Genomic DNA, 12,654 nt, shown 5'->3' on the forward strand with positions numbered 1-12,654 from the left:
ATTACTCTTTTTCCATCACACTGGGACAGCATCCCACTATTAACCCATGTAAGTCTTCTCCATTTATTTATATACCACACTAAACATGCATCTTAAGTAACTAAAAGATCTTACAGCATAACCTGGGCTTAGCATAGAAAAGGATCACAATAAACAATGATAGGAAAGAGGAAGAATGAAGGGAGGAATGAAAAACCATGATGAATATTCTATACACGTCAATCTTTACTTCCTTTTATTTTAAGTGCTTTATTTAATTTAAATTGCTTAATTTATCAATGGAAAGTGCTTTTGGCTCATTCCATTGCCCACTATTTGATTCAGTTTCAACACCTGCACCAGCAGACTTCACCCATGGATCTTCCCATCCAAAAGGATAATATTAGGTTTATGAATTTACCATTTCCATAGTGACTTGGTAAATGCAGAGTTCCATCAACTCTCCCTGCTCCCCCCTACACTCCAGAGAGAAAAAGCCCTGAGGATGATTTATCCTGCAGAAATAAAAACACAGGTTACTGTTCCTGGTGCACTGATGATTGTGTACAGTATTGTCACAGCCGAAACTTCCTGGGTTGCCCTGTAATAGCATCACTCCAGCAGTCAGCAATGTCCACTTTGGGAGCTGCAACTTCCCTGTGCCCCTCACACATTCACCTGCCATCCAGCCCTCCTGCCACAAGGTCCTGACCTCAGTTATGCCAAAGGATCCCAGAGAAGTGCCAGGGCTGGGCTGATGTCTGATGTGGTGCGTGCCCAGGAAGCACAGTGAGGGAGGACAGCTCCCTGCCTAAGCTGGCTCTGGGAGAAGGGAAAGGTTTGGGGTTGCTGTGGTGGGTGGTTCTCCAGCCACAGACAAAGACAGTGATTCTGTACAGGCTGTTAGCCTTGTCTCCTTCCCTATTCCAGGTTGCTACATGCTGTAGGTCCTTCCAGGGGTAGGCAGATACCTGTGGATTGGCTTGGTTTTGTTTGCTGTATCTAATTACCCCCAGGAGCTCATTCAATACAGGGAGAAAATGTAGTCTTATACTAATGGAGTCTTCTCTGGGCAGTATAAATTATCTTGCTTAGCCAGGATTTCATGAAATTCTGAAATTAATCCTTTTATAGAATTAAGTTTTAAAAGTAACCCTTATTGTATTGTGTTAGCAAAACTAGGGCTGTTTGACAATATTTAATCAGATATTAAAAGAAAGAAAAAATATCTTTCTTCTGTTCAAAAATATTTTCAAATAATGTGACCAGACTGAATGTGTGGGAGGTGCCACCTGGCAATCTATGAAAGAAGGAAGTCAGACTTGGTTGTCTTCCACTGCAGAAACTTTTGCCAAGGTATACAATTCTAACTGTTTTATGAAACATTGTTTTGTCAGCTTGCTTTGGTAAGCAAAATCTCTCTGTTGATTTAGCATCTGGTAGAGTAAAAAAGTCGAATCCAATAGCACATCAGGTAATGCTGACTTTGGCATCTAGTGTTCCCATCTAATGCTGCAGAGAATGTACATCCTTAAAATCAGCATCTGTCACAAGATCATTTGTTCTCATGGCATTTCTATTATCAGATATGAAAGTGGCCAAGATAATAGTCACAAACTTACCTGCCACCAAGGTACCCTTAATGGAGCTGAGGGACACCGAATCAGACATAGCTTAAGACACCTTCTCTTTTCCTTTGCATTCTCAGGTACTTTTTTCATCCCTGCATTATTTAAAGCCTTCTTTTCCTTTGAATCAAGAGGAAAGAGGAAATGGTTTGGGATTCTTCAGGCCCAAAATGTCTCTGCCCTCTGGTTGAACAGCCTTAAGACACCTCAGAATCCACTATGCCACACAACAACCTACAAAGGGAAACCTGAGTGATGTGTTTCACTACACTGTCTCATCAGAGACACACTAGGAGAAACACAGTTAAGTGGAAGTGTTTTGTAAATGTCTCATGACTATTGTAAACAGTCATCAGCCTGCACCAGCTTGGCCTGAGTCAACCAAAATGCTGCAAAATTCCACCCTTGCCAAAGGAGGACCTATCCAATGACCTCATCTCTGGAGGGTGGATGGGAGGTGACTTTCCTGCAGCTAGTGAACTGCAGCCCATGCCTGATGCCCTCATTCCTAGGACAGGGAGCAAATGGGAAGACCTGAGTGACCAGAAGAGAAGTCCCAGCTGCCCATTTCTCTCTGAGAGCCAGAGGATGGGGCTGGGTTCAAAGTGTGAGTGCAGTAACATATGTTGTTCACAAAAGGCTTCTTGCCACTATCTCATTCAATCTTATCCTCAGAACATGGAAAATATATAGCTTAGGTCTTAGGCTAGTACTAAGGGGCAGGATCTTCTTTGACCTCACTGAACATGAGCCCTCTGAATGAGACTCCAAATCTGCCTAGGAGGTAACAAGGGAATCAGCTGAAGTTCGTGAAGTGTTCAGACTGAATCATTCCTGAATGACCTGGAGCCACCATCAGCAATCTCTCATCCTTAGCTCTGAACCAGCTGGATGCATATAGGTAGAATGTTGTCAACGTGTGAAAAATGTTTTCAAATAAACTTGGTTTTGGAGGTTCTGGGCACTGGCAGAGGAATCCAAATCATTAACTTAGTCTGTTAGAGTCTGTACCAGGGCTTCCAAAGCTCAGTGCTGGTTAAAATCTCCTTCTGCAGCTCTGCAGCTTCCTTCCATTCAGGAGCTGTGTTGTTGCTGTCATACTGTCTCTGTGAACACAGCACCTCACAAGAACTAAGGACAATTAGAAAATTTGTCATCACATTTGCATATAAGTATAAAGGTTTAGCTATAAAGCTGCATTAGGGTTGAAGGGTCTGGAGCACAACTGTTATGAGGAGGGGCTGAGGGAGAAAACGAGGCTCAGGGAAGAGTTAATTGCTCTCTACAACCACCTGAAAGGAGAAAATGGCCTCAAGTTGCACCAGGAGAGGTTTAGATTGGATATTCCACTGGAACACGCTGCCCAGGGAAGTGGTGGAGCCTGGAGGTGTTTAAAAGATGCGTAGAAGTAGCACTTGGGGACATGGCTTAGTGATAGACTCGGCAGTGCTGGGTTAATGGTTGGATCTGTTTATCTTAGAGGTCTTTCCCAACCTACTTTTTTTTCTTTTCTTTTGTAATTCACAAAGCTTGTCTGAAAGATTAGGGGCTAGACCAGCAATTAGCACAGTTAACAGAAGTAAGTGAGCAAGTGGGAGTGATTTTTCTTCCATAATGCAGATGCATTTGAGTTCTGTAGATGTCTCTTTTGCAAGTGGCATTTTCTGTTTCTTGCAATATCCTCCTTTAAAGAGAAAGCATCATCCTCCAGGCTGCATTTACAAAGATGCGTGGCTTGGATGTATCTTATAATATGAAAATGGCATAATTACTTTTCTTCTAGCCAAGTCTATGGACAAAGTGACCCAAAGTCTTCAACTTTCAGGAGTAAAAATAGGTTTATTTCTACTGTCCTTGGTCTGATAAAATGCCATATGCCTCCAGTCACTGTGAGGCTTATTAGGATAAGGATAAAAATTGAACCCAGAATACAGTTGATTAAGTCAGTGTCTAAGTAGGAAGTTTCCTTTCCAATAAATCTATTGAGATTATTGTCTTTCTTTAATTCAGCAGTATAGTAATAATAGCTAGAAGTGGTAAACCAGGTTGAGTAATTTTAACAAAAAATTTAAAAATCCTGCATAACTTTGTATTTTTGTCTTCTGTTCTAGTTTCCAGACACATGAGGAAGGCACCAAGTAAAATCCTGGCCTTGAGTTGATTGCAGTGTTGACCTATAACTTAGCCTGAGGTTGTAATACTGGTTTATAACCTGCTTGATCCAGTTCATCCCCTTTACTGTTAAAGACAAATGATGGCTAAGGCACAGAGTGAGAGTATCTCTTTTTAGTTCTCTGCTTTGCCATTGTCCAGACAAAGTCTTGTGGTAGAAAAGCCTTTGAGGGATTTCACTCCTCTTTTGCAACTCCTAACCTCCATTCATTTCCAAAACACAGGTCAGACATCTCAGAGCATTTCAACATTGGGATTTTAGCAGCAGTTCATTCCTCTGAGAGGAAGGATTATAACTCCTCCCTCTCTCACAATAAGGAATTCATAAATCTGTGGAACACTAGTGAGCTGCAGTGATGGGCTCAGTGACCATTCTTCAGGCACAAAATTAGGCAGAAACTGGTACGAGTAAATAAAGTTGTTTTTCTGTACAAAAAATGGTGGAAACTCACCAACAAAAAAATTTTGTTTTCCACAGATGTGGTACTAATCCATAGAAGCATATTAGTAGTGAGTATTGCTTTGGTGTCTATGTAAAAAATTTCCCTCATATGCAACAGCATGTACACACCCTAGAGGTCCTTTCCAACCAAAGTGATTCCATGAGTTTGGCTTTTTCATGTGGCTGTCCTAGAGGTAACTGCATTTCAATAATTCCAAGTGGGCAGCACAGGAGGAGCCCTCTGAGCCTGACAGCCAACCATTACACAAACACACAGTAACAGAGCTCATGGGATAGATGTCTTCTGGTTAAATCTGCAGATAATTTCCTCATCCCCTTACCTGGAGTCTACAGCTGTAAGGATTTTGTATTCCTTGGGGTGAAAGGTAGAGCAGGAATCCCAGCCTTAGCCCAGCTCTTGTGGGCAGTGCTCTCAGAATAGCAAATGCAGCCCCCACCATGCTGCTGCTGCCACCAGCATCAGACATCACACCGAGCTCATTAGTCAGTTTAGAGACAAGCCTTCTAACCTGAAGTGTGGTTTAGAAAAACTGTTCCCCAGTGTTCTTGGCTTCAGATGGAGCTACTTTAGCAGTAAAGTATACTCCAATAGTAAAGACTGGCCATTTTCAAAAGAGTTTTACAGAATATAGCAGGAAGGATCTGCAGGTATATATATAATTCAGCTTTTTAATGATATATGCCTTTAAAATGGACAGCGACTCCCTCCAATAAGAACTTATTGCAATTGTTATTTATACTTTTAGCAATATTGGGAAGTAAGATCATAATACTGTAGTATATGGTAGAGATAATTCATGCTATATATGTATAAAATATTGTAGGATCTAAGGTATGTCTTTGACCACCCTGGCTGGGAGCAGAGTCTTATGTTTATTCAAGTAGTTCCTGGACAAGGTTAAGATAATATCAAGTCTGTTAACGTATGAAAGAAACCTTCCTGGGCCATGATTGCTAGTTTCCTTGGAATATTCATGGGGACCTGCACCCTGGAAGATTGCATCTACCATACTCAAGCATCGGTGCCACTCTCTGCCGAGGTGCTCAGGCATCTGTCTGGACACCTGGACCTACCTTTGTCTATTCCTGCACATGTATGGCCTCAGTTCTACAAGTGAAGAGACACAAAGAAACGTTCGGTCATCCCTGCCTCAGGCAGAATGAACTGTATATAAGCTAGCGGCGTGAAGCAGTCGGGGTGAGCCACTGGGGAGACGCTGACACTTGGTCTGTCGGATCTCGGTTCACCCAGTGCTGGCACCCGGGGTTGACGCTGCCTTGGCTGTGGTGGGTTTCTTTTCAAAATTCTATTTTTGTCAATGATCTAATAAATCATTGTTAAATTTTCTTATAAAATTTGGCTACCGACTTGATCATTTATAACAATACTGTGCAGTTTGGTATCATGATAAACCAGAAAAAAAATCATATTAATTTTCAAAATTCTCATAAATTCTCTAATAATAATCCTCATAATAAAAAAATCTAACAAAATTCTCATAATATTTCCAGATAACTAATTGCATATTGCTGTCTGCTAAACCTTTTTCCATCTGTATATACATGTTTGATCTCACAGTAAAGTACAATAACCACATATGTCTTTTCTGTACATCTCCAATACAGAAAGCATCCTGAGTCCTGTGGGTTGCATTTTGAATACCTCTTTTAAAAAGAAAAACAATTCATACTTTCTTTGTTGACACATTGCACAAGTCAGATGTCAAGACTAGAATTATTCCCTGCCAATATATTTTCACTATATAAAATTGATGAAGATACAGAAGGAAAATAAATAGGGCAATAACTACATGATATAATTTTGTGTAAACAGTAAAATGAGCTTCTTATTTACAGCTTCCCATGGGATGTGAGTACTGACAGGGAGTTTCCTCTTGTTTCTAAAGTAGAAAATGAAAAAGGAGGGATGGAGAGGCACCAGTTACTTATCTGCAGAGCAGCCAGTAAGATAAAAGCAGATGGGGACCTGGCTCAGAGGATTGGTAACAGGATGTGGTACCTTTTCTTTCTAAGTTACTGACTTTTATCAAATTCAGGTTGTTAGCCACTGAAAATTGTGGTATTGCCATTCAATGTATGTTCAGTGGTCTTTATCAAAAGGGTTGTTTTTTGCAGTCCAGTTTTTTGTGGTTCCAGGACCAGCTGAAGTGGCACCCCAGGGTTATTCAAGCAGAGACACTAAGCTTTGGGTCCAGAGAATGAAATTCCCACCCAAACTAAATCTCAATCTCCCAGCAAGATGAGGAGATGGAGCAGAGCTGCCACCACACTGCTGTCTTTGCTACACCTGTTTTCAGGCCAGACAGGAGTTGTTTTCAGCTACAGACTTTCAGTATCTTTTACTGACAGATCTTCTAATGTAGCATTCACTGATGATGATTATGGTGATGATGAGATGATGATGATGATGGTGAAGATGAGATGATGTTGCATAACTTATTCCTTTCCTAATGTGAGAACTGCTTCCTGGGAACCACGCTGTCCCTTCTCTACCCTTCCCTCTATTTTCTTCCAAGTCTTTCACTTTTTCTCTATATTGCTCTGATGTATTGACACACTATTTAAAGTAATCAATAGAGAGTATGAATGAACATTTTTGGTTCTGCCATTAAAATTATCTAGGTTTTGTCTTGTGCACAGTTGTTTTCCTTTGTCTCATTTCATCCTGCCATCATTTCCCCTATTGAGCTTAAAGCTTTTAGGTTTCATCAGGAGGGCTGTGGGCAGAGGTAGTGGTTCAGAGGGTGCTCTGGTGTCTGCAGACCAGGTGGGAACAGGCCCTCACTGGGATAGGCAGGCACTTTCCCCCCTGCACTGAGGGTCAGTCTGTGCCTTGGGGACATTGCTCTCTAAAGTGGCAAGCCTAAAACATGCAGAGAAATACTTCTATCTGCATGAAAAACACCACAGGAATGAATAGCTCAAACTGATCATTGCAGTAGTTTATTTTAAGAATTAGTGGCCTTGTATCTGTTAAAATTCCTTATGTGAGTGGCGTCTTTTTTTTCTTTTTCTTTTTCTTTTTTTTCTTTTGTTCCTTCTCCCAGGGCTTTGGAATGAAGAAAGTATACTCACCTCAGACCAGGTTGGGGGTCTCATGCCTGGTTAGTAGCAAGTACCCTAATCTCATCTCAAAGCCCAGCATGCTGAGTAAGTCAAAGAAGGTGCTCAGAATACCTGAAAAATAAATAGCAATTGTTATCCAGTTCAGCAAAAATGATTTTTCATTTCCTAAGTGACTTGGTCTTTTGAAGAGATACATCATAAAAGGAGAGCAAAAGTAAAACTTTTCAGTCTCTTCTTAGTGATGAAGATGTAGATTAGCTGGAAAAGCAGCAAACACTAGATTCTCCTCTCCATTTTTTCATTTTTAAAATAACTTTACATTTAAAATTGAAGAAAAAATAGTTTAATGCCCCACTGTCTCTCTTTCCCATCTCTCACTCCTCAGTAATGTTTTTAAACATACTATAAATCCAAGAATTCAGTAGTGATTTAAATTCTTATAATAGCCACTAATAATTATCATTCTGCTACTATTCAGGAATTCCATCTATTTTTCTCAATGACAGAATAGGCAGAAACACATTAAGTAAACAGAGTCAAGTCTGATTAGAGAAGCAGGCACTGAGTTTCATTTCCCAAGGACATTACATTTGTAAAATTAGTATCTGAGAAAGATTTGAAATGTCTTCAAACTGGAAAACTAATAAGGGATTTTTTTTTCATATTTTTTGTAGAGTTAATACTTCTAGAAATGAATTATTCAACATTTCTTTAATTCTTGAAAAGATAAAAAATATCCTTTTAGCTTTGCAGATATGGGACAGCAGAATATCTACTCCTATAGAAATAAAAAATGTACCTATTTTCTTACTGTTTCCACAATCTGTGTGACACCTGCATATCAGATAAAAATTCCTTCAGATATGCATTTTGATATGCAAAGATTGCTAATTGTCCTTGTAAGATACATTGTATCATTATGCAAGATATAATAGAAAATACAAGAAATCCTACAGCATTTTAAAATCCTACAGCATTTTAAAACAAACTGGGAAATGTAATAATGAACTTAAATGCAATTTTATAAAAGATTATGTTTTTTCCAAACATCAGTTAAAACACTAGGGAAAGCATTTCATTTTTCATTGCTTCCTTTAGCTTTTTTAGCCTTGTAATTTTCTGCAGCAGACCTGTTTCCTGAGAGCTTAATTTTTAAAAAATTTCTTGTGTTTTATTATTGATGCTAAAGTTAGGCTAAAAATAGTTGATTAATTTCTAATTATCCTTGCTTCAGACATCATGATGGTACAGGTTTAGTACTCATACCCTCTGGATTAAGCATGAAGCCTTGAATCTCAAAGAATGTGTACAGCTGGTAACAGGGAATCAAGAAGACAATACACTGTAAAGAATAATGCAAGAAACAGAAAGAGAACTGCATAATGACTGCAGTTTTGCTTAGCAAAGATGAGTGCAAACAGTTGCTGTTGGCTTTTATTATGAATACCTGTTATGGGTGTGCTGGAAGCTTTGGATGTTTCTACAAAAATCAAAGCAAAACAAAGTTTATATTTGGTGATGTTGGGTTATGGCCTCAGATTTGCTCTGAAAAGCAAATTATCACACATTATGCATTATGTCAATGTAAATATGTATTGGGTTAGGTGAATTTGAGGGAACCTTTTTATGTATCTAGTCTGAATCTCAAGGTTATAATGAAGAAACAAACCATGGTACTCTGAAGCATCATGACATCTCTGACCAAGGGATCTGCTTATTATTGACTCTGAATATGTCCTTATAATATATCCAAGTTATAAACCTTCCTGTACACATGCAGCAGAGATAGTGACAGAGATAAATGCAATGCTTTCAACTTCTTAGAGGCATGGACTTTACTTGGATGTATATTGAGTTTTCCAGATGAAAGTCACTGCAGACATAAGGAGCAAAAGTTCATTGAAGGGAAGCAAGGCACACAAGCCTGAGGCACTCCCAACTCTGCCTTCTGGCCCCACATTAGTAGCTTTGTATCCTCAGATGTTTTTCTTAACTGTTTAATGAGCATTTCTGATATTTGACTACATATTAGAGTTGCCTAAAGGTCACTGTATACAGAAGCACTAAGTTTTTTGCTGCCAAGTCTTTATTGCCAACTCTTCTCTGGAGCACTTAACAGTGTTCAATGAACTCCTGGTAGAACAGGGCTACTGAGCAAGGCAGGAATAGGACACCTAGAATACTGAAAAGATAAGATGAATTAATGGGAAATTTAGATTAAAACTGAGCTAAAGAAGGAAAACCATAAAAGAGGAACGGAAAGGAGCTGAGAAAAAAGGGGTCAGTAGAGATGGGAACAGGAAATGAAAATCACACCTCACATCTTGCAAAGTGTAATCCTTTCAGGATGGCATTATCCATACACTATTATCATGGATTCACTGTTGGAAATAAGGTACATCCTTGTGGTAGGCACCTACCCAAGGAAAACCACAAGTGCCTCATCATCCTGCTGCTGATTTGCCATTACCTACAGCAGGTGAGGTGCAGGTGAGACACTTCAGGTCAGACACTGATGGTGCTGAAATCTCACTTAAAACAACAGTGGGAAACCAATATGAAAGAATTCACATTGGCATGGCCCATTTCTGTGGATCACTAAAGGTTTGAGTTGTGACTTTTTAAAAAATGAAACAACAAATCTGGGTTTCACAGTACATTTTTGTATAGTTTTTAACTTGAGTACTGGTTAATGTTAATTAGGTTTAGATCCTTGCTTACAGGATACTTTCCTTGCAGGTAAAAGCAACAATAATTAATGAGAATATAAAAATAAAAAATTTCATATATGGACCCCCTAATTTTCTCCAGAGTGAAACAATGATATCATGCTTTGCTACAGCCTAAATCAGATTATTTTTTCCTATTTCACCAAATTATATGGTTTATAGACCTATCATCAAGATGGAGAAGTATATGTAAACTGGCTATCAGGCACAGAAAAAACCATATTTTGTCTTCCAGTAAGCCTCAACACTTAAGCCTCAAACCATCCGATTATCACTAACAGGGAAAAATGCGAAGTTCTTGACAAGTTAGTAAAAGCATCTGGCAAAGGATGGAGATTTTTAATTTTTAATTTAAAGACCAACTATCATTCTTACTAAAAATATCTTGAAACAATCAGGTGATCTTCAACACTCCAGATGGGTTAAAATTTTCCACAGAAAGCTTTTACCAGTCTGCAGTAATCTGTCATGACTCTGCTCAATATGAATAGTGTGGATGAAAAATGTGTGGTTTATTGGTTCACATACAAAATGTGTAAATAAGGAAGCAGAGAAGAATGTGTGGGCATGTGTTTTTATCAAACTTTCCTTGCTCATACACAAAGATTATGGTCTTGAATATGGCATGCAGCCCTAGTGAGTAAAATGTCTAGGGTTCATTTCCTAGGAACTCAAGGACTTACATTTCCAACCTTTGCCTATGCAGGGTCCAGGGCTGCCTCTTTATCCCTTTGAGGACCACAGTAAGAGAAAGTTAATATTTGGTACTTCCAGCAGTCTCAGAATGTCATAACTCCTAAGTCTTTATTGCACACAAGTCAAGATCTGCTTTCATGTAAATAACAGTGGCTAAACCAAGGTCTCAGTAATTTTTCTTGTCTCTAAGTCTCCCATTCCTTTTCATAGAAATATCATAGAATATCTCCAGTTGTAAAGGATATATTCTAGACCCTTCTTCTTCTATCCTGAATTTAAAACTGTATGTCCATACACCTAAGAAACACTTTTTATTCAATCCTATCCATCTAAGATTCATTTCCATTGTTTCATACAATCTTGAAGACAATGCTTGTCTCTGCATTAATTTAATTGACAAATCATTAGAATGACATATGTTAATTTGAAAGCAAGGAATATGAACTAGGTGTATTTTTAACTTCGCTTACACATCTAGAATGTGCCACACTAAGAAAGGCTTTTTTACATCTCACAGAGAACTTTTAAGCCTTAGATGCCAAAACCTGTATTTTGGCCCTGAAAGAAAAAGTTTCTGTTACTTCAGCTCAAGTCAGGGAGGTTGATGCAGGCTAATTCTATTTGGATGTCCAAAAACTGGTTTAGGAGGGGAGCATCCAGCCTGCTGGGCACAGCTGTGCGAGCAAGGCCTGTAAGACAAGGGAAGGAGCACTGGGGTGTCTCTTACAGCTTTGGAGAGAAGCTGGTACATCCCACCCTGCAGCAGCCCATGGCACCAAGTAGATGCTGCAGGGCTGTGTCAGTAGCAGAGGCTGAGCTCTAGTGTGTCGAGGACAAGGATAACGAGCCTTGTGCAAAAGCAGATTTTTGCTGGGTAAAAAGGATGATTTCTGCCTTAATGAGAGCACACCTTCATGGTTATCAAGGGAGTTTATAAAGCTAGCTAACAAATCCTGGTGTCTTTCCCTTGTGAATCAGGTTCTTAGGAGGGAGAATTCACTTTATCTGCCTAAATACTTCATTCAGCATCATGTGTTCTTAAGGGTGCTTGTTCCCTGCCCACTCCTGCTAGTCTCTTACTCTGCACACTGGATTTAAGGGCAGGGTGCTTATGCCCCTTAGGAGAGCAGGAACTGAGCACTGAGACACCTGCCAGAGCCCATCCTTCTGTCTCCTGACTTGCACAGGCACTCTGTGGGCACCACAAATGCCCTTCCCTGCCCCACATGGTGCAGTGCCAGGGGAGGCAGGTGCAATATTTTGAGCGACCTTTACCCATGGACTTCCCTTCACTGAAAAGCATTGCACTTCACATCATTTCAGCATGGGCAGGCTTTTCCTCCACATGAGTTTTTAAATGTCCAGTCTCCTCTTAATGATAAAGGACAAGTGCAGTAATCAAAGCAAGGGGAAGGTAAAGAGTTAAGAGGTGTCATTAAGGCTTACTAGGATTTGAGATTTAAACTCTCTTTTTAATTAAAAAAAAAAAAACAAGCCAAAGAGTGTGACAGAGAGTGAAAACAGGCTTGTACCTAAAGCTGCTTGAAGGATGTACTAGAAAAACAACGAAAAAAAGTCTTCCATTTCCTAGCTATGCCTTTCTAAGTGACCTTTGCTAAGACCTATTGGCAGTCCCTAGGTCAAATGCCTGGCACTGACAGATAGACTTTTATAGTGTACATCATGATGGACACCAGAAAAGGAGGTGGAGAGAGACAGGAAAATCTATGGCCACTGCCTGTCATTGCAGAAGAAAACTCCATACAAATTGTGGCTACAACCTTGGGAAAGTTTTGCTTTTGTTTTCCCATAGGGTTAGGTATTTTGTTAAATAAATAGGAATTAAGCACATGTATTTTTAATATCCTAAGAATTCAGTATATATGTTGCAATGACATGA

At 39.5% G+C, this 12,654-nt stretch overlaps 1 long non-coding RNA gene across 1 annotated transcript in view; it reads left to right on the forward strand.

Annotated features, from left to right (window-relative positions):
* Positions 1-12,654, forward strand: part of LOC129047169 (uncharacterized) — a 65,536-nt gene that overhangs the window by 51,947 nt on the left and 935 nt on the right. The window lies entirely within an intron of this gene.

This window comes from Molothrus ater, chromosome 1, assembly GCF_012460135.2.
Source record: "Molothrus ater isolate BHLD 08-10-18 breed brown headed cowbird chromosome 1, BPBGC_Mater_1.1, whole genome shotgun sequence".
Taxonomy (NCBI): Eukaryota; Metazoa; Chordata; class Aves; order Passeriformes; family Icteridae; genus Molothrus; species Molothrus ater.